The sequence below is a fragment of the Vulpes vulpes genome, chromosome 2 (assembly GCF_048418805.1).
Source record: "Vulpes vulpes isolate BD-2025 chromosome 2, VulVul3, whole genome shotgun sequence".
Taxonomy (NCBI): domain Eukaryota; kingdom Metazoa; phylum Chordata; class Mammalia; order Carnivora; family Canidae; genus Vulpes; species Vulpes vulpes.
In genome coordinates this window covers 111,551,957-111,575,024 of record NC_132781.1, presented here as the reverse complement: position 1 = coordinate 111,575,024, position 23,068 = coordinate 111,551,957, and positions in this window count along the sequence as shown.

The following is a 23,068-nucleotide window of genomic DNA, read 5'->3' as shown; positions in this document are numbered from 1 at the left end:
CTCTCTCTCTCTCAAATAAATAAATAAAAATCTAAAAAAGCAGCCAAAAGAAAGAAACATTATATATAGAGAGATGAAACAAGATTTCACATGCAAAGCAAGACAGAAGATAATGGGATGACATATTTGAATTATGAAAAATCGCCAATCCAGATTTTATTATCTAGTAAGATTATCTTTCAAAAATGAAGGTGAAAAACAGCATCATACATATTTAGGCAGAATTCACAGTTCTATCATTTTTTAAACTGGAAGTAAAATTAAATAGAGATTTTAAATAAATATGTGTCATTTTTTTCTACAAATTTATATTCAAGAACTGTCCAATAGGATTCTAAATATACTTAGTCCCTATTGACACATAACTACACCAAGGGTGAGGTAAACACACATGCAAAACTCTCACCTCTTCTGAAAGTCTTTCTTTGATTCTTCCTTTCCATTATGATTTAAATTATTCTTTGTATCTAGTTTACTTAATTTTTTTAGCAAAGACATTATTACAATCACCTCTACTTCTTTATTTCTTCTCACTTTCCCCCAAAGACTGTAGGCTTTGTGCTCCACTCTTTATCTCCCACCTTCACTTTGGTCCTGTGGCCATGCCTCCTCAAGATGCCAAGAGTCTGCAGGATGGAGATGATGTCCACTATGGAGAAAATATCTTCTTTCCACCTTCCAGTACCTAGGGTCTTGGCATTCTCTGTCACCTCACTGAACCTTTTCCTAGCACTCTACCCTAGGTTTAGCTGCCTATGGTCCAAACACTCCAGGGTACACATTTCAAGGACCAAGGAACCTTGGGTATGGGTCCTTGTAAAGAGTGTGGAAATAACTCCTCAGATTACAGGATGAAGTGGGGCTGGGATGCAGATGGCCTCCTTTGGCCATTAATTTCCAATAAGGAAGATTGGAATAGTTTGAGGAATCAGGGCTTTCTGAATTACTAAGGTTTATTTTTCAAGGTAAGAGGCTAGAACATACTCATTTTGTTAGATTTATGACATTTAAATAATTACACATATAGGTTTATAGATGCCTATTTATACTCTTGCCTTCAATGCCTCAGGGGGGAAAGTGATTCGTTTTAAGCATCAGTGATGTTTAGCTTGGTGTTCGCCACACTATAAATGTTCAATAAATATTTCCTGAATAAATGAAACAGCTAACTAAAAACTCATATAGCTATAAAACTCTCTGTTTCTAAGAGTTTGGAATCTAACGAGGAAGATAATATGAGGATTGCAAAATTGAAATTCAAAATATTTTACGATGTATATTGTATGGGATATGTCAAATTCATTCTAAAATTGAAGTTATTTAACCAGAAATATCAGGATATGGAGTATCTTTTCCATAAATTAAAAACAATATTCCTGAGTATATTTTTCTTTAAGTAGTAAAATCTTAAAACTAATTTATTTGGAATTTAACTTTACCTCTATGGAATTAGGCTTTCCTGCCTTAACTAGAGAATAACACTGCACTCATACACTATAACCTTTTCTTGAGGAAACAGATTTCTCTTTGTGAACAATCATTATTCTTTGAATTGTTTTCAGATATTTTGAGCATTTTTTGACTTCTCCCTTATTTAGTTGGCAACATTATTAATATGTTTTCTTGGGTGCTATTTTCCATGACTTAGGAGGACTAATTATAATTCTTTAACCATTAGAGCCGAAGGAGCCATTAGAGAAAATCTGGTTTAATTTCCCCTGATATTAAAATGACTAAGATCTAGCAGGCTTGTGAACAATGAGAGGGCATGTCTCAAGTTCTATTCCACACATTGTGCTGGCAGAAAATTAACCTCTGGATGAATAGATTTTTCTCCATATAATGGTGGCATAATTTATGGGAAGAACATGAATCTGAGTAATCTGCATTTCTCACCAAAGAGCATCTGATCTTAAACCTGAAATAAAACTAAGAAAAGTTTAGAGGCATATGTTTCCAAACACAGTTATTAGCAGAGAATTTGAGATATAATAAAGCCAACAGATCAGGATATGATTGCCATTGAAAAGACAGACTGTCACAATTCTCAAGATGAGGAAGTATGCCACACCTTTGGGAGGCTACAGTGGGGAGGCAACAGTCAATCAGGAGGCCAAGGGAGAGGAGGTACCATGGACAAGAGTTTTTATCATGGTTTCTGTGAGATGGTGATGGGCAGTTGAGATAAGCAGATTTAGGACTGGCTACTTTGAGTAATCTCAGCAGTTCCTGGGGCAGAGGGTTTGTGCCTACTTGTCCTTTGTTGGATCCTAGGGTGATTGGGACAGGTGGATGGTGGCTCAGAGTGTGACAGTTCAGCAGAGGAGGTGGTTGGAGTGTGGGTTCTGGATTTATTGTTGTTTTATATTTAGGTTCTTTTTTTTTTTAAATTCAATTTGCCAACATATAACACCCAATGCTCATCCCATTGAGTGCCTCCTCATTGCCCATCACCCCAGCCTCCTCCTATTTTGCTTTTCAAATTTAAAACAACATTGCCCATTGTTTTGTTGATGACGGAGGCAGAAGACCATCATGACACTGGTGTATTATGAGTTGTTCGGTATATGCACACAGGGCAATGTTAAGGCATCAACCTAAGGAAGCCAGAAACATGGTTAACACAATAAAGAATAAGAATATCCAGGCTTGTGATTAAATTTGAAATGAGAAGGATATTGAGGAAATGTGTTCATTGATCTCTCAATGATGACACCAAGATCTTTTCCCACAGAGTTTACAACTAATTCAAAATCTGTCAGTGAGATCAAAGTGTTTAAATTTTTCTTTCCAAGATGTATTGCAGTTTGTACACATCTAGGTGCTTTTCTTTTCTTAAATTTTATCTTTGCTAGGTTTGTTGTTCTCACTATTTTCCCATAGCACAATCAAGCTACAGAATTGGTATCACTTTGAAAACGTCTTTCTGGGTGCCTGGGTGGCTCAGTCAGTTAAGTGTCTGCATTCGACTCAGGTCCTGGGATGGAGCCCCACATAGAGCTCCCTGCTCAGGGGGGAGTTTGCTTATCCCTCTGCCTCTGCCTGCTGTTCCCCACGTTTGTGCTCTCTCTGTCAAATGAATAAATAAAATCTAAAAAAAAGAAAAAGAAAAAGAAAAAGAAAATGTCTTTCTTTGTTTAGTAACTTTGTATTCTTGACCCTTGAAGGATTTATTTCTTAGGCTCAAAATCTACTGTATTAATCACTCTCCTTATTCAAATATTCAATTCCCATTAATATTACATTTTCAGATTGTTTGGGGGGAATTTTAAAATCCCAAATTATTGAAAGATTAGAAATGCATCTATTCTAAATGAATTATTTTATGTATCGACAAAAAGAGACTTGCCTTTTCTCTGTAATATATTAGATAATTTAATATATTAGGTAATTTTAATGGCTTCAAAAGCCAAGACAATGACTATTAAAAATTTTAGTAGGCAATTTGAATTTATAAAAATAAAACAATTAAGATAAAGTATACTTTTTGTGACCAAGAAAAACTTAAATGCAACAGAGATTAAGAACTATATCCCTAAAATATACTTAGTAAAACAATTTCTATCAAACCTGAAAGATAGAAAACTCTGAAAAGGTGCCTAATTATGTCGTTAAAGTATGCATTTTAATGTAGGAATAAACATCTTAACAATTATGAGCCTGGTTCCAATCCACACTTTTATCACTATGTTCCTTAGTAAATGTGCTAGACATTGGCGAGTGTCAAGTAACAAAAATAACACAGCTTGACAATGTAATTGGGGCAATTTCATAAATATCACCCAATAAAATGTAGGTTAAAATATTTTTAAAGCATTTCATTCTTTGAGGATAAGATTCGGAAATGGAAAGGAAAGAGCATCCTCAAAAAACCAAAACAGTAGTACAATTGTTTTTTAAAAATGGCATTAGAGGGCACTCTTGTATGCTTTGTAGGAATTGCAAACTTGAATGTACTGCTGAGTCTAGAAATGGTATGGTATAAAACTTTTTCTGGCTATTTTTGATATCTTGGTTTAAATAGATTTGAAATTTTAAATAGATTTAAAACCAACTTCACTTTTATGAAGTTTTGTCATCTGACAAAAGGAAGAAAGAATAGGAAGGAAGGGAAGAAGAAAGGGAGAGAGGGAGGAGGGAGGGAAGGAAGAAGGAAGGAAAGACATACTATGAGATGCATAACTCCTTAAAAGTGAGAAACAAACAATAAAACATGGGAGATATAATTTGAAATCATAAACTTAATAAATATCAAAACATTGAAGAAAAGAAACTTAAACCAAAGAGGAAAAACATCCATAAAACTTTTGTTTTTGTTTTGTTTTACTATTTGCATTATTTAGGTTAGAATCAGAATGTTTAAGGCTTCACAAAACTTGACATAGTCAAGTGACCACCCTGAACTTCCTATCATTGATATCTTGAAGAAAAATATTAAGTTACTCTCAATCAGGCCACATTTCTATATGTTTACTTATCACTTTGCTGGGGACTGAGGTATAAATTAAATTGTTCTTGATCTCAGCCTTCAAAGGATCTACAGTTTTTTTTGTTTGCTTGATTATTTGCTTAAGATTAGTGGCTAAAACAACTATGGGAAGCGACGAGGCTACTGATTACAACCTTCCATCGTAATTAAATACTTTGATAGTGAGTGCAATGATTAAACCCCAGTAAGGTAGCATGTTCCCTAGGCAGAACTAGCAGCTAGGTAGGTAACTCTTCTGGGCATTTAAGCAAATCATTACTCTTTTCTTTGTACCACTATCATATGAATAGGACACATTGAAACAAAATATCTGAAACACAATTGAGATCATTAAAGTGCACTTTTGAAAAAGATAAAAATTTGAATATTTTCATATTTACACCATAGAACCTTCTCTACACTGAACAACTTAAAAATAATTTACTCACAAATCTTTCCCATCCTAGCCTATCACATCTTGTTGTGTGCGGGTGTGGGTATATTCCTCACAGTCTAATTATTTTATATTACATGCATTATTATGTTATGTGCTTTCAGAGACTTGAGGGTGTTTTGTTTCTTCCCTTGGAATACTTTCTGGTTTTAGATGTGTTAGCTTTTTACTTTAGATTTTTTTTTTTTTTTATTTGGTTGATCAGCAAATTGCTAGAATTTTGCTGCTGCCCTGGTTAGGAGGATTTCTTGAACAATTTTAGTTATATTGCCTGATCATCTTTGGCAATCACAAGGATTTCTTTGTTGCAACCTAATAAATAATCCAAACTAGAAAGTATGCACGTTTATTCATACTGGGTGCAACTATTAATCCTGGGTTGGTTTTGCCCCTGATTATAGCTGCTCAACACACCATATTGTTATTCCAAAACGTACTGAGGAGACTATGGGAGAGAGAACAGCTCTTTTATCTTTTGTCCAGAAAATCTGAGTTTCCAGTCAGATTTTTAGAAAGAACATTAATAGCCATAATTCCTTTTTAGAAATGAGCATAGACATATATTTAAAATAATATTTTTTAAAAATGGACCCACAGTTATAAGATCTGCACTGAACTCTGGCCTCTGTTCTGAACTAACCGTATGGTCAATAAGAATTCACTAACAGGGGGCACCTGGATGGCTCAGTGGGTTAAGTGTCTGCCTTCAGCTCAGGTCATGATTGCGGGGTCCTGGGATCAAGCCCCACTAGGGCTCCCTGCTCAGCAGAGAGTCTGCTTCTCCCTCTAACCTTTCTACTCCCTCTCCCCCTTGCTCATGCTCTCTTTCTGTCTTCCAAATAAATAGAATCTTAAAAAAAAAAGAAGAAGAAGAATTCACTAACGGTTACTGAGACTAAGTGAGGGCATATTGTTACATGATCTCTGAGGCCCCTTGCGACGTTATCTGTGCTTCCAAACACATTTTAAGCAATTGATCATATAGTGGCCAGGATGTAAGAGCTTAGCTCTCCATGTCTTGAATCAAGTAGCTTCATTAATTTACTCTACATTTATGAAGCGTTCATTATATGTCAGGAGTGTTAGTCTTTTACAAAGAATGAGAGACTAGGTTAGAAAACTCTCTTCTCTCTGTCATTGTGTGTCTGTGTGTGTGTCGCTGTGTGTGTGTATCCAGAAGTGTTTAAATAATTTTTTAAACATTTTATTTATTTATTCATAAGTGACACAGAGAAAAAGAAGCAGAGACACAGGCAGAGGGAGAAGCAGGCTCCCTGTGGGGAGCCTGATGCGGGACTGTAACCCAGGACCCTGAGATCATGACCTGAGCTGAAGGCAGGCGCTCTACCGCTGAGCCACCCAGGCACCTTGTATAAATAGAATTTTCAACTGAGTTTTTTTCTGGGTAGTGGGACTGAGGATTATTTTTACTTTCTTCTTTATGCTTTTCCTATATGTTTTACACTTTCTGCAATTTTTAAAATGAGAAAAACATAAAATATGAGTAATATTTTAAATAGATAAATGATCAAAGTCATTCCTTTCTTGACACAGGGTCATTACTGGGAAATGTGAATGAAAGGATAAACTGTACAAAATCATAACTTTGTTTTTTATTTAAAGTTTGATTTCTATTTATCCCTAAGTTATTGAGCTCAACTGCTGTATTTACATGATTGATGTAACTTGCTTTGGTGTAGACCCTGGCTTCTGTTTGGATTTTTAAGTTAAAGATGGTTTGCATGCTAGTTGTTTTGATGCATGTCATCAATTAATATTTATTCTTTTTCCAGCTTTAAGGCCAAAGGTTAGCCTCTTCTTCTTGTCTACTGAATATGATTTTTGTTATGCAGTACCTACAGAAAACAAGGTCAGTAAAAGATTTATTTCATGAAAGTGTTTTCAAGCAAATAAATTACATTTTCTTTCACAGTCAAGGCTACCTTGTTAGCATTTGATTAAATGCTTCAATAATTTTTTCCATGGCAATGTGTTTCAAAGGAGGTAAGTACTAATAGCAGCTGTGCACTTGTAGTTAATGTGTTGTTAAATTGATAGAGAAAAGCAATATTGATGTAATAACTCTCATTCATGCATTATCTCTGAACAGAAAGTTTATAATAAGGAGTGAGCTGACATTCAGAAACTAAATAATCTAATATTAATTGTGAATTCTTTAACACGCCAAGACAATTGTTTAATTCTGAATAACATTTTTCAGCATTTATTTCAGAATTAGTTAAAATTCACCTTCCCACAAAAACGTTCATATTTCTTCCCTTCACAGAAAATGTTAAATTTTCCAGCCTAGTTTTTTAAGTGAGTACAATTAAAGCCTTCATCAGAAGAAATGAAATTTGCATAAACATACATGCCTTAATAGCCTTTGGTACTGAAACAAAAATTACTCTTCTTTTGATATACTGAGCCTGTTGCACAATTATTACATTGCTCTAATGTCTTTGTAACTGGATGTTTGTTATTCATCTTTTGTTAAAGTTCATTTTGTTTGTGAACAATGCATTTTAGCACTATCCAATAATTTATTTCAAATTTGTGTTAATCGTGGTAAGTTAATTCTTACATATTTATTGAGTCCCGCAAAGTTGAACAGTAAATTTATTCAAATTAATGTGACTTAAATTAGAGCAAGCCAATTTGGTACTGCTAGAAAAATTGTCTAGATTGTTTTCAGTGTTTATTCAATGATAAAGTATTTCTTTTATATCAGCTTTATTGGAATGTATGCACCTGGTTGTGGTGAAGAAGAGCAAGACGTTGGAAGCACTTTTTCAGTTAGAGACTCTCTCTCTCTCTCCCTTTCTGTCTCTGTCTCTTTCTCTAGACAAAATTACAAAGTATTATTCATTGTGTTCATGAAAATGTAAAGAAGCTAGCCATTTCTTTGATAAAATTGTCTCAAAATTAGTACTGCCTCTCTTTTATGCACTAGGAATCATACATTTTTTAATTTTTCATGAAAAACAGGCAATTTGCCATACATTTTTTACTTAGTTTTGCAAAAATGACTATTAGTACACATCGGGTAGACTCTTACTAAGCAAGCCCAGAGTGGAAAACATACAGAGAGACAAATAGTGTCATTTTTATATTTCACCCTTAGTGCCTCCCATTTCTCCCTAAGTTCTAGGTGTACTACACAGAACAATGAATAATAGTTTTGAAACCTCAAGATGTGTATCTGTTTGTTATTTTGATAGATCAGGAGTATCAGTGAGATTACAACCTGAATTCTCATCAAAAGGGAAATTGATCTATGTGATGAAATCATTAGTGTGTGTGTTTACATGAGAAAATGTGCAAGATATATTAAATGAAAAGAAACCTGTTTTACAAGAAAATACACAATAATCTCACCCAGATTTTAAAACAAACTTATTACTTCTGTTGTTATGGATATTGTCCCTCCTCCTGAACACTAGTACAAATATAAAGAAAAAATTAAAAATAGAAGGCTAAGAATAAAACTGTTAAATTAAATCAGAGGGGCAGGGATCTCAGGGAGAGCTTTCAGGTCCTCACAAACTTTAAGAATTTCATTATATAGGTAATATTTCTTTTTTTTTTTGTAACCTCTGCCTGGAAATAAGTAGAATCATATCATTAAGCCAGCCTTATAAGATACATGTTTATATGTCATTCTGTATGTTATTACATAGAATTCTGCAGTGACATACGTGACTTCTTACATACACGTGTGTTTTTCTAAAATACAGTCCAAAGTGCAATCCTTAGGTCATAGCATATACTCACTTGAAACTTTACATGGTTCTGCCCAATTGTTGTCCAATGGCTACACTGATGTCCCTTAACCATCTTTCTGTGAAAGTCCTCACTTCTACTATCCTTACCGATACCAACTATTACACAGTGATTTAAAATTTAACATTTTGCCAAGTGCAAAAATAGTATATGATTTTATTGATTGCTTTTGAAAATTCACAACTATGGCCTCATTTTTAATAATGCAGATGCATGATTTCAGAATCATCATCAATAATAATAAATGGCTAGTTGGAATATGGCAAGTTAGGGAAATTTTATTTTTTTAATTTAAATCATAGTTATGTTATTTTAGACTCCATAATGGTTTAAAATTTACCTTATGAAATCAGGATTTTTGACCATATACAACGGATTTTACATGCATTAAGCAAAATTAGCTCTCAGACTTTGAGTTCTAGGTGAGGGCAATATTTTCAGGATGTCTCAAAATTCTTGAAAATGTTAGATGAAGTTCTGCGGAAATTTATCATAAGCCATAGTTTAAAATAAACTAATAAAATAACCCATTTTGTCCTCCCCCCAAAAAAGCAAACAACACCAATTCTAATATATATTAAATTAAACGGCCTTGGTTGGCTTTATTATTTTTTATTTTTTTAAAGATTGTATGTATGTATATATGTATGTATTTATTTATTTATTTATGAGACACACACATAGAGAGGCAGAGACACAAGCAGAAGGAGAAGTAGGCTCCCTGCAGGTAGCCCAATGCAGGACTCGATCCTGGTTCCAGGATTAGGACCTGAGCCAAAGGCAGACGCTCAACCACTGAGCCATCGTCAGTCAGATATATATAAGTAGGATATATATGGTCTGTGTGTGCACAAAAAGAGATTTATTATGAAGAATTGGCTTATATGGTTATAGGAGCTGAGCAACCAAGACCAAACTCCATTGAGCAGGAAGCCAGAAAGGAAGATCACAAGTAGGATGGGACTCCAGGGACACTAGTCAATGCTGTTGTCCATGAAAATAATTTCTTTCCTTTCTGGGGATCATCAGATTTGCTCTTAAGGCCTCCCAACTGATTAGGTTAGGCCCACTCAGGTTATTAAAGTCAACTGATTAGGAACTTTTATTACATCTGTAAATTCCCTTTACATCATGCACTTTGTATTTGTATAACAGGACTGTAGCCTAGCTGAGTTGACACATCACGAAAGTCATTGTATCTTGCAGCCACCCTCTGTGTTACTTTCTTTTCAAAAAAAATTCACATGAGGGACGCCTGGGTTACTCAACAGTTGAGTGTCTGCCTTTGACTGACGGCATGATCCCGGGGTCTGGGATCGAGTCCCACATTGGGCTCCTTCAGAGAACCTGCTTCTCTCTCTGCCTGTGTCTCTGCCCCTTTCTCTCTCTGTCTCTCATGAATAAATAAATAAAATCTTAAAAGAAATTCATATTAAATTTACAAAAGCGATCTTTTTCCTTTGGCACAAATTTATCCTATCTCTTTATTACTAAAATATGAAAGAAACCTTTTTTAAAGTTTTTATTTATTTATTCATGACAGACAGAGAGAGAGGAAGAGAAACATAGGCATAGGGAGAAGCAGGCTCCCTGCAGGGAACCTGATGTGGGACTCGATCCCAGGACCCTGGGATCAAGCTCTGAGCCAAAGGCAGATGCTCAAACACTGAGCCACCCAGGTGCCCCTAAAAGAAGCTACTGAATCTAAAATTGAAGGGTCAGTGGGACAGGTATTGGAGGGAAGGCTGTTATTGACCTTTCATTTAAACACTGTGCTATGGTCTTCATTGCTGTGTTGAACGTGAGCATTATGCAAAAAACATTCTACCTAGAAGGCAAGATGGTTCTAAGTATAATTATTCCAATATTGAATATTATTTTAAACTATTAACAAAGTTTGTGATGAGGATATATCATTGCCAATTTTTTTCCTTATAGACATTCAGAATTTACACGATGTTTTCATATTTTTCAATTGACAGAAGAGAAAAAATTTGGTGTATGCACCTGATTATGGGAGCTCATTTTTGAAGAGATACAAGATAAACTTATTTTTCCATATAAATGAGAAATCTTTCTGGTATAATTCACAATTATATGCAGTTATATTGCTTTTCTGTCTTTGATTTAGAAGAAAGGAACCTATCACACTTTAAGTTTTGTGAACTCAAAAACCTTTGGATTTTCAGACAGAAACTGACCCTAAAGTGAGAGTTTGGATTGACAGAAACATCTCTTAGTGGAGGAGACCATTTTTAATAGCGTAATGTGGGATGGGGGATTTTGTTCTTTAGCACTTCCACAGTCTTCTCAATAGTGATATAATAATTTGGATGCACTGGTTACTTTCATTTCCTAACCAACTTCTAGATAAATATCCTCTACTAAAATGATGATATACTTTTATTGCAAAAAAAAAAAAAGTAGCAGTAAGCTCAGAGCTAATTGGTTGTGGTATAGAATTCCTTTTGGGCTGAAGAGGGAGAGGGAATTACACTATGCTAAAATCCAAAATCATATATTTAGTAGATATATTCTATTTTATTTTTTAAAGATTTATTTATTTTAGAAAGAGAAAGCTCACATGAGAGAACACAGTGGGGAGGGGCAGAAGGAGGAGAGAGAGTCTCAAGTAGACTCTGTCTAGATTGCAGAGCCCAGTAGTCTCGATCTTTCAATCCTGAGATCAGGACCTCAGCTGAAACCAAAAGTCAGGCACTTAACTAATTGTGCCACCCAGGCATACCAGTAGATATATTTTTTAAAAATAACTTATAGTCACTACTTCTCTAAAGCAGGTGCTGTCAATTATTTTATTATTATTATTTTATTTATTTATTTATTTTTAATTTTATTTATTTATGATAGTCACACAGGGAGAGAGAGAGAGGCAGAGAAACAGGCAGAGGGAGAAGCAGGCTCCATGCACCAGGAGCCTGACGTGGGATTCGATCCTGGGTCTCCAGGATCGCGCCCTGGGCCAAAGGCAGGCGCTAAACTGCTGTGCCATCCAGGGATCCCGGTGCTGTCAATTATTTTCAATTGATTTTGGAGAACTTTTCAGGATGTCTGTTTAAGTAGGTGCTTCTTTATAGCATTATTAATTTTTTTTCTTTTTTTCCTTTTCTGTTTAATTTAGCTCAAGGGACAGTTTTAAAGTCAAAATCATCATGAGTACAGCCACTTTTAAGCTTCAGTAATTTCTGTGTTTGCATATAGGAAAGACCAACGAGGGTAAAACCTTGTCTTTGTCTATAGTTACCATTTAAGGAAATGTTCTTCTATGTAGGTGGGACTTTGGGTTAAGTACTTTAGCTTTAATGAGTATACCAATCCTATTCTCTGTTTGGTTGATTTTTAAATTTCTTAGAATCTGCCATTAATAAGTACATGGAGGGCCTTCAAACTGAACTATTTGCAGTCAATACAACTGCCACTTTTATTGCTTCTCAAATCCTTCTAAATGCTTCCTTTGTGGAAAAAAAATAGAATATTTTGTTTGAAATACCCCCAAAATAAACTAGTCATTCATTTTTCTATATATTTCAGCCTACTCCTTGTATTTGTTATGATATAAGGTACAACTGCAGGACCCTAATCCTTTGTGCAGTCTTTACATGATTGGAGTCAAAGAACTGGAACATGTTTTACTCGGTTTTGTGTTGCTGTTACAAAGCAACGTAGGATGGGTAACATAAATGACAGAAATTTGTTTCTCATGGTTCTGAAAGCTGGGAAGTCCAGAAACAAGGTGCTGGCAGCTTGGTGTCTGGTGAAGATCTCTCTTTTGGGTTAAGAGCTCACAGTTTTTGACTGTGTCCACACATGGTAAAAGGGACTAAGGAGCTCTATGGGGCCTATTTTATAGGACTTGCCCTCATAATCTAATCCTCTCCCAAAGGCCCACCTCCTAATGCCATCGCTTAAGGTGGGGAGGATTTCAGTATATGAATGTTGAGGGGACACCAACTTCAATCTATAGTAGAACAAAAAATCAAAATAATCAAGCGTACTCAACTATCTGATCAAATCCATATAGCATTTGGCATACACAGCATTCCTGAAGAGAAGAAGAGAGAACAAAAAAGGAGATATTCTTGCTCCTGCTTACAACCTCTGCTAATTCTCTGGACACACTTATGTCCATTGGACACACTGTCTTTCTGTAGATGCTAGTGCTTTCCACTTAGTACAGTCATGTCTCTCTTGATTCTTCTCTTGCTTAAGTTAAACAATGGAAGGTCTCAGGTAGAAAAATTGTGCTGTGATTTTGCAAATTTTGCATACACTTTTCCTCCTTGTGTTACACTTTTCTGGAGAAGCTCCAAAATGAAACTCTGGTCCAAAGCATTGCAAAATTTTTCCTTATTGCTTTCCTAAGTCTGTTTGCTGACAATATTTGAAATGTAACAGAAGAGTTCATTTCCATCCCTCAAAAATAATCTAAGGGTGGTCAGGTTGAACGATGGTAACATGTTCTATTCAGAATTACGTCTTCCTATGGATAACAAAAACTTCTTAGTTGATGAAACACTTGTGTTTTTGTAATCTTCCATCACTACAAGATATGTTTGAAACTCCTTGTTTCCTCATGCAAATAGGACCCTGATGACTCATCTCCCTTCAGATTGCTAGACCTGTTTCACATGCACACCTGAGCATAGCTTAGGTTCAGGCTAGGTCTCAAAATACACTGGAGCTTTATTCCTGGATCAAGTGACACAAGCAGAGAACTTATTTATTGGACCTTAAAATATTAATGGTTCTCAACCATCAGCTCTCCTCCCTGGGCCCATCCACTTCCTATGTTCTTACAAAAAATGAAACTTAAAACTCACAAATAAACTAGTTATTGTGCCTCTTTTAGAGTTGTCATTGAATCCTGAAGGAAGGATTCAACAACTTCCTTCTTTCCTTCCTGCCGTATCACTTGCTATCTGCCCTCTTGATGAAAATCTGGGAATCAAGTGGAGAATAGTGTTTCATGCTTCAGAATCCAAGCAGCAACAGCAATTTTTCTTCTTGTAAACAAGTTCAATTTGTAAAATGGAATGGAACAAATGGCTTTCGTCATTGATTATTTCCCTGTCTTTGCTAGCAGAGTTAATACAGCATTTCTACCCTATGATCTACTTCTTCCTTTCCTCTTTTCTCTTCTTTATTTCACTGCATTTGTCTTAATCTGTTTGGGCTGCCTTAACGAAATACCCTAGACTGGGTGGCTTAGACTAAAGACATTTATCTCCCGCAGTCTGGAGGCTCAGAAGTCCCAGATCACACAGTGCAGGCAGACCAGCTTCCTGGTGAAAGTCCTCTTCCTGACTTGTAAACAACCATCCTTTCACTCAAGGCCTTTCCTTAGTGCACGTATGTGGAGCTGGAGGGATCCTCCCAACTTTCTCTTCTGATATGGACACTAATACCACCATGTGGGTTTCATGCTCATGATTTCTTTCTTTTCTTTCTTTCTGTCTTTCTTTCTTTCTTTCTTTCTTTCTTTCTTTCTTTCTTTCTTTCTTCTTTCTTTCTTTCTTGTCACATTTTATTTCTCACACACACAAAAAATGGATCTGAAGCAAGTTACGCCGTTCATGAAGATCAGTCCAGGGGTATGTTAAAATAGTCTCCTGCATCTTGGCCATACGGTGAAATATCCTAACAAATGGGAGAAGTGAAAACACTGTGCATACACAGAGACACAAGGTGGCTTTGCTTTCCTGGCTACTAGGCTCTAGGAAATTCCTCTTCTCTGACCAGAAAGCAGGTGGGGTAAACAGAAGATAAAACCCAAGCTGACCCTCAGGGCTTCTTGCTGAGAGCTCTAGTGAGAATCCAGCTTCAGTTTCCTAGGACCCCAGAGGCCCCCTCGGTGACCACTTCCTGCAGAGGAAGGTGCCAGGCACCCTGCTCCCAAAGACGGCCTTCTGCAAGGGCTGCTGGGCTCCAGCCACCAAGCCCCCACCGTATGCCCAAACTAAGGCAACAGAAACAACCAACCCCTTGTGTCTCTGGTTTCAGAAACCAAGTTCATTCTTCAATGTGAAAATTAGATTTGTTACTAATGACCTCCACTGTTTAAGATTTATCGGTGAGCTACTGACTCATCTCAAGGTCAGGCTTTTAGTAATGGCCTGAAATCTCTTGCTGTTTGGGTGTCCAGGCCAGAACTCCATACCCACAATTAGCATCTGGTGACATGAACTTGCTCAGCCAGAATCACAGAATACTTGAATTAGGGGAGCACTCAAGATGAGGACCAAGAAAGTGATGTGTCCTGCCAGATGGTCACATCAGGATCACACATGCTCATGATTTCATCTAAACCTAATCAGCCTCCTGATTAGGCCCCTCCTCCAAATATCATCACATTGAGTTAGGGTTTCAGGTGGTAAATTTTGAGAGGACACAAACATTCAGCCACATCACCTTTATATTTGCTGCATATATTCTTATAAACCACGTAAGATCATTTTGGTAAGTGTCAAGAGGGGAAGAAATTTAATTTCACATAAAGAGAAATAGTCAGGTCAAGCCCTGCAGTGTCAAGGAAAGCACATGGTATGCTAACTTCGACTAAAAGGCTCTTAGACAAAACGTTTTATATCTTGAGTTAATGTCTAGAGATAATATGCTAAATGTTGTCTCTTTTATGTATGTTCATGTTTCTTTACACACATAAAAAAAAAGGTTTACCAGTTAGCTCCATTTTTGTTGCAGATATTCATCCACTTTTTAGCTAACCTAAATGCTATCCAATGACTTTTACAGGAATATTTTTTATTAATGATTATTACCTAGTTTCATTCAGCCCCTAACCCATGAAATGCTTACTATTCTTCATTCAAGATGCTTCATCCTGGATATCATTGAAAAGAAGGGAATCTTCTCTATGGCCATCTTTCTAGTATTGGTAGACTACTCTACTCTTTAGCCAGATGGAAGACTTTGTTCTACCTCATTCACTTTTGTTTCATTTTTAACTAAAATGGAGTAGAAAGTAGGAAAAAGTCATGCATGGCAAAATAATGATTGAGACAGTTTTACAAATGTAGAGAAAAAATAAAGATCTTCCTCAACTTATGATGGGGTTACATCTCCATAAACCCATCACAAATTGAAAATCTCCTAAGTCAAAAATGCATTTAATACACCTGACAGACCATCAACGCTTAGCTGAGCCTACCTTAAATGTGCTCAGAGCACCCATATTAGCCTTCAGTTGGGCAAAATAATCTACCACAAAGCCTACTGTATAATAAGATGTTGATGATCTCAAGTACTTTATTCAATATAGTACTGAAAGTGAAAAATGGAGTGGCTGCATGGGGACAGAAGGTTGTCAGTGTATCAGTTGTTGACCTTTGTGATCTCTGGCTGATGGGGAGCTGTGGCTGCTGCTGCTAAGCATCATGAAAGAGGATCTGACTGCATGTCATTACCCCAGGAAAAAATAAAAATTCAAAATTCAAAGTATGGCTTCTACTGAATGTGCATTGCTTTCCCACCACCATAAGGTTGAACCATTGTTAAGTCAAACCATTATATTGGTGGCCATCTATATTCCAGATATAATGTGCATAAATATGAGTTTAAAAGGAAATAATTCTTGGACACGTGGATGGCTCAGTCAGTTAAGCATCCACCTCTTGATTTCAACTCCAGTCATGATCTCAGGATTGTGAGGTTGAGTCATGGGCTTGGCTCTGCGAGTGGAGCCTCACTCTCCTTCTGCCCTGCCCCACCCCCCTCCCTCTCTCTCTCTTTAAAAAAAGAAAATAATAAAAAAATTAAAAAAGGAAATAATTTTCAGAGCTAGTCTTACTTAGACAAAAATGGAAATATGAAACACTAATAATTTTTAAAACATAGAATATTTCTACATAAAAATTAATTTAATGCAGCAGTGCCTGAGTGCCTCAGTTGGTTAAGCAACTGGCTCTTGATGTCAGCTCAGGTCAGGTCATGATCTCAGGGTCCTCAAATTGAGCCTCACCTCAGACTCCATGCTCAGTGGGGGATCTGCTTGACGATTCTTTCTCTTTCTCCCTCTCCTGCTCCCCCTCATGGGAGGGCATATTAAAATGACTATGTTATTTACCTTCAATGCTCTCATTTTTAAAATAAATATGATTTCTAAAAATACGTTTTAAGAGGAATAAATTGAACTCTTGAGTAGGAATTTCAAAAATATTTTTTAAAATAGTCAACATCTGTGATTTTGAAGCTTGTCTTAATGGTAAGCCCAAGAAAAGTAGATATTTTTTAAAGTACATTTTACATCTATAAGCGAAATTACCTCCGGTGGTACCAAATCATAGGTACATATATATAAAAGCATGACATTTTTGATGACTATTTATAAGAGCTTTCCTTTTACTTTCCTTGCAAGAATTCTCTAATAATTTGATTTAAATCTTCCTCCAAGCAGAGAATGGTGTCTAATTTGCTGCACTGCAGCTCAGGACAGAATTAATGTTTTTAATGAATCATTCTCCTTTGTAGAGAGAGATATATGGCCTCTGAACCCCGAATTACAAAATCTCCTTCTCAGTAATTAAAAGATAAAAATAAGCCTGACAGCGTAAACCTTTTAAATTTATTTATATATTCACAGTGTCTTTCATAGTTGCTAGTTTCAGGCACAAACTTCCCACTCCACCAAATTTTTAGTGATGGTGTGTCCTACTTTAAAATTTCATCTTTGAAAGCACTTATGATTTACTCTGATAGTGTGGTCAATGTGCATGTATGTGGAATATCTTCATAGTCAAATAAAAATAAACCTTTTTCAGAGAAGTTTACTTAAAAATGAAGAAACTGGATATATAGCCATGAACATACAGCAATATGACAATCAGTAATTCTTCTTTCTTTTGCTTATCCAGTTAGGAAAACTAAAATACACACACACACACACACACACACACACACTATACACTGCATACATACACACAGACCCATACACATACACGCAGGCACATGCACACACCACACTACACACCACACACAAACACACAGGCATAGACACACACATACACAAAGGCACACACACAGAGAAAAGCTTTGGAAAAAGGCATTGTGCATAAATCAGTATTAACACCATATGGAGATAGTTGTAGGAATACATTCATAGTGATTACTTCTTTATCATATGTATGTATTAATTTTTTACCTAATTCTTACTAATCAATTACCTATGATATGATCTGAAAGGTAATTGGATCCTCTCAGCAAAAAGTACATATTCCTCATTCATTTGTAACTCATCAAATATTAACCATTGGAATAATATTTGATGATAATAATATGAATGGTTAGGAGAGAGCCCATAAGAAGGGAGAGTTATTTCCAGGGTATGATTCAAGTCTTTAGACAAATGGTGCCGCATTCCCAAAACATTAGCAAATTTACCTAGGCAAATGGTATTAAAATGAGCCCAGGAAATCATAAAAGAAAAGTAAAATCTTGTACAATATCATTATATAATGAGCTTTTTGCCTTTTCTTCTGTATGATTAATTAGTATTAATGAAGAGATATATATGAGGAAATAACAGTATTAATTTACATTGTTGTTTCAGTGACTCAAAATAGTGTATTATATTGTATACCTGAAACTAAGATAACACTGTATGTTAACTATACTGGAATTAAAAATTTAAAAATAGTATATTATATTTCTGTAGTTATTAAAAATATTTAAACCCCTTTCATGTATATGATCACACTTGATATCTATAAAAATTCTACAATTTATCCAATTCATGTGCACTTAATGTCTCTTGTACATATAGCCAACAATAGACTATGCAGCATTTACTAGGTATCAGGCACTTGTTAAAGAGATTTGCAGATATCATCGTCCTGTCCTTACATTAAGGGGCTCTTCTACTTGTTCTGTTTTTGGAATCTTTTCTCTACTACCTTTGAACAAGTGCATTAGTGCACACACATGCACAGACACACTGGCTTTCAGGAGAGAAAGTCGATTCACAGAGACATTATCGTGTGTGATCTCATGTTTCTGTTTTGAAGTACTCAAAAATAGAGACTCAAACTAAGGCCATTTCATTGGCAACATAGGAACATTAACATTCTCTAGTCATCCCAGTTAAGTACATAGATACTTTAATTAGCTCTTTAGGACTTTTTTTTTTTTAAAGATTTTATGTATTTATTCATGAGAGAAACAGAGAAAGAGGCAGAGACACAGGCAGAGGGAGAAGCAGGCTCCATGCAGGGAGCCTGACGTGGGACTTGATCCTGGATATCCAGGATCACACCCTGGGCCAAAGGCCGCGCTAAACCACTGAGCCCCCTGGCTGCCCTAGGACTTTTTGTTGATGTCTCTTTGATGTCCATTTACGTAGTTGTTCTGTAATCACAGTAGGGGCCAGCAAGAGATCATTTCCATCCAATCTCAGTGACCAATGAACTGATAAATTATGCATATTTTCATGATTTTTCTGTCTTCCTCTTACTTTCTTGTTTCTTCTTTCTGTTCATTGAGATGCTGAAATATGAATTTGTGACCCATGTCACAAGACATTTGCAGTAGTCCCCTCTTATCCATGATTTTGCTTTCTGTGGTTTCAGTTACCCACGGCCAAATGTGGTCTGGAAGGAGATGATCTTCCTTCAGATCCATCCTTAGATGATCACCTGTAGCCTAACACTATGTCATAAATACCTACATCATTCACCTTGCTTCATCTCATCACATGGGCATTTTATCTTCTCATGTCATCAGAAGAAGAAAGGTGAGTACGGTATGATAAGATGTTTTGAGAGAGGAAAAGAGAGATCACATTCACATAAGTTTTATTATAGTATATTGTTATAATTATTCTATTTTATTAATTATTAACCTTTTACTGCACCTAATTTAGAAATTGGACCTTATTACATCTATATATGCATAGGAAAAAGCATAGTATGTGAAGGGTTTGATACTACCTGCAGTTTCAGGCATCCATTCAGTCTTGGACTGTATTCCCCACGGATAAGTGAGGACTACTGCATAACTATATATCTTTTCAAAAGGTCTCCAAAAGGGATCCCTGGGTGGCGCAGTGGTTTGGCGCTTGCCTTTGGCCCAGGGCACGATCCTGGAGACCCGGGATCGAATCCCACATCAGGGTCCCGGTGCATGGAGCCTGCTTCTCCCTCTGCCTATGTCTCTGCCTCTCTCTCTCTCTCTGTGACTATCATAAAAAAAAAAAAAAAAAAAAAAGTCTTCAAAATGTCTCTTTTGTTTTTTATTTCATTACTTTTCCCCTATTCTTCATATCTAATCCATACTTCCTTTCTCTCCTCTCCTTCCTTTAATATGCGTTTAGACATGCATTTGCATTTTAAAATCTGTTGGGTTTTTTTGTGTATATATATTTTTTAATTGGCCTAAGGTCTGTGCAATGTGCGTGATTCCATTTCTTAACTTTCTTTAAAATTTTTCATCCAGGGCAGCGCGGGTGGCTCAGCGGTTTAGCACCGCCTTCAGTCCAGGGCGTGATCCTGGAGACCCGGGATCAAGTCTCCTGTCCGGCTCCCTACATGGGGCCTGCTTCTCCCTCTGCCTGTGTCTCTGCCTCTCTCTCTCTCTCTGTCTCTCATGAGTAAATAAATACAATCTTTAAAAAATAAATAAAAATTTTCATCCATTGCCAGTGTTGTGTTTGATGTTTGCCAATGATTTTTAATTGTTCTATATTATTAATATTTTTTAGTTCTTTATTTTTTTATTTTTTTTATTTTTTAGTTCTTTAAACAAGCAATTGTAAGAATTATTTTAAAGTCCTATTATAATTGTGAATTGTTCACTTCCACTTCAGTTGACATTATTATACTGTTAGCTGATGCATACAGAGATAGGGTTTGATATCTTCGTTTTGAATTGGGCTCTTCATCTTCGTGGAGTGTTTATACCAGTTTTCCTCTCTCAGTATATATTTTTTCCTATCTTTTTTTCTTTTAACCTTTTTAAGTACTCAGTTACATTTATAAAGTGTATCTTACAAGCAATGAATTGTACATCTCTTTTTTAAAAATCAAGTTTGACAATCTTGAACTTATACTGAAAGTGCTTAATGCATTTTGTTTTCAAAATTTTGTGCTGATAAATATACATAAAATTTACCATCTTTATTATGATTGTTATTAACCACAATTCATGGTATTAAGCATATTTGCATGTGGTGCAACCATTGCCACCCTCCATCTTCAAACCTCTTTTCATTTTGCAAAACTAAAATTCTGTACCCATTCCCCACTGTCATTAGCCACCAACCACCACCACTCAATCTCTATGAATTTGACTTCTCCAGGTATCTCATATAAATGGAATCATATCATTTTTAAGATTTATTTTATTTTATTTTATTTTTTATTTTATTTTATTTATTTGAGAGAGAGAGAGTTGCAAAAGAGGGGGCTGGGCAGACAGAAAGGGAGAGATAATCTCCTCACTGAGTGCAGAGTATGACACGGGGCTCAATCTCATGATCCTGAAATCATGACCCTAGCTGAAATAGAATAGGGTGCTCAACTGACTGAATCACCCAAGGCACCATATGTCATATTTGTTTTTAATGATAGGGTTTTTTTTTTCTTTTTAAGAGAAGGGAGAAGGACATGAGTAGGACATTCTCTCTCTTTGGAGAGAGAGAATCCAAAGCATCCTACACACCCAGCACAGAAGCCTACGTGGGGCTCAATCCCACAATCCTAAAATCAGGACCTGAGATGAAATCGAGTTAGTCATTCAACCAACTGATACACCCAGGTGCCATTTTAGTGTTAGGCTTATTTCACTTAACATCATGTCCTCAAGGTTCATCCATGTTGTAGTATGTGAGGATTTCCTTCCTTTTTAAGAGTGAGTAATATTCTACTGTACGCAAATACTTCATTTTGCTTATCTATTCATCTGTCAATGGACACTGGGTTTGTTTTTGCCTTCTAGGTATTGTGAATAATGTTGCCATTAATATGAGTGCAAAAATATGATTTCAGACCCTGGTTTTGACCACTGGGGTATATACCTTGAACTGGAATTGATGGATCACATGGTAGCTTTATATTTAATGTTTTAAGGAGCTGTCAAACCGTTTCCCACAGTGTTTAGACCATGTTGCATTCCTACAACGATATACAAGGGTTCCAATTTTAGTGCATTTATTTTTAATGAAACTGCTGATATACTTAGGTTCTATAATTAATTATATACAGTTAGATGTATAATAACTATCATTTATTTTTTATTTTCTAATCTCCAAATCTGTTTTGTATTTTTTGGCTTTCTTAGCTTTTTTTGGATTGATATATTTTTCTTATATTAGCTTTATTTGTTGTTTTTTACTATATTTTTACATTTTAACCTAAAGATAAAATAATCACCTTCACTTATTAAAGTCTAATATAAATTGTTACTTCCATAATTAGATACTGTTAGAAACTTAAATCCTTTCACATCATTTATTCCTCACTTACCTCTGTCCTATTGTTACACATTTTCAGTTATATGTATAAATTAAATTCCACAGGACATTGCAATTATTATTTGCTATAGTCCATATTCCTGTATACTTATCCAGTGTTCTTTCTTTCTTCCCATATTTTTCTATTTCTCTTGGGGATCATTACCTATCTTTAGATTTTTTTTCTTCTAGAACATTACTTCTAGTAATAAATTATCTGTTTTCTTTTGATGTTTCTCTGAAAAATGTAATAATTTCCGTATCACTTTGGAAGTACAGTCCTGCTGAATACATAATCATAGTCTGTCATGATTTCCTCTCAGCATTTTAAAGCTACTCTTCCAGTGTTTTTCTGGTTTACATCATTTCTGTGAAGTAGTCAGTTGTCTGTCTTCCTGTGGCTCTCCAAAGGTTGTCTTTTCTCTCTAGTTCTTATAAGATTCATCTTTATTATATTGAACATATTAATAGTAGTCACTCTGACAACCTTTTCTGAGAGACTGCAGGCAATTTTACTGACTTTGGAAAATTTTGGCTTAGTTCCTCAGTCTCCAGCATAGGACAAAAACTGTACAGAAAGTTACCCACGCAAAATTTCGATTGATCCTAGTCTCCACTCAGTGACAGCACAATTTGTACTACTTTCTCTTTCCTTCACTGATGATCTTTAGCAGTGCTCCTCAGATGATAGACAGATTGTTAAATCTCCTCACCCCAGAGGAAACAATATCTGGTCATCATGTTTGTTCTTTCTCCCATGAATGTGGCCCCCAATCTTTGCAGCTCTGATCATCACTGCTCCCATACCTGTGTTTACAATTATTTTTCCTTCTTTTTTATACTCAGTGTAATGGAAACGTCAACCTGGAGTGACCTACTATAATCTACC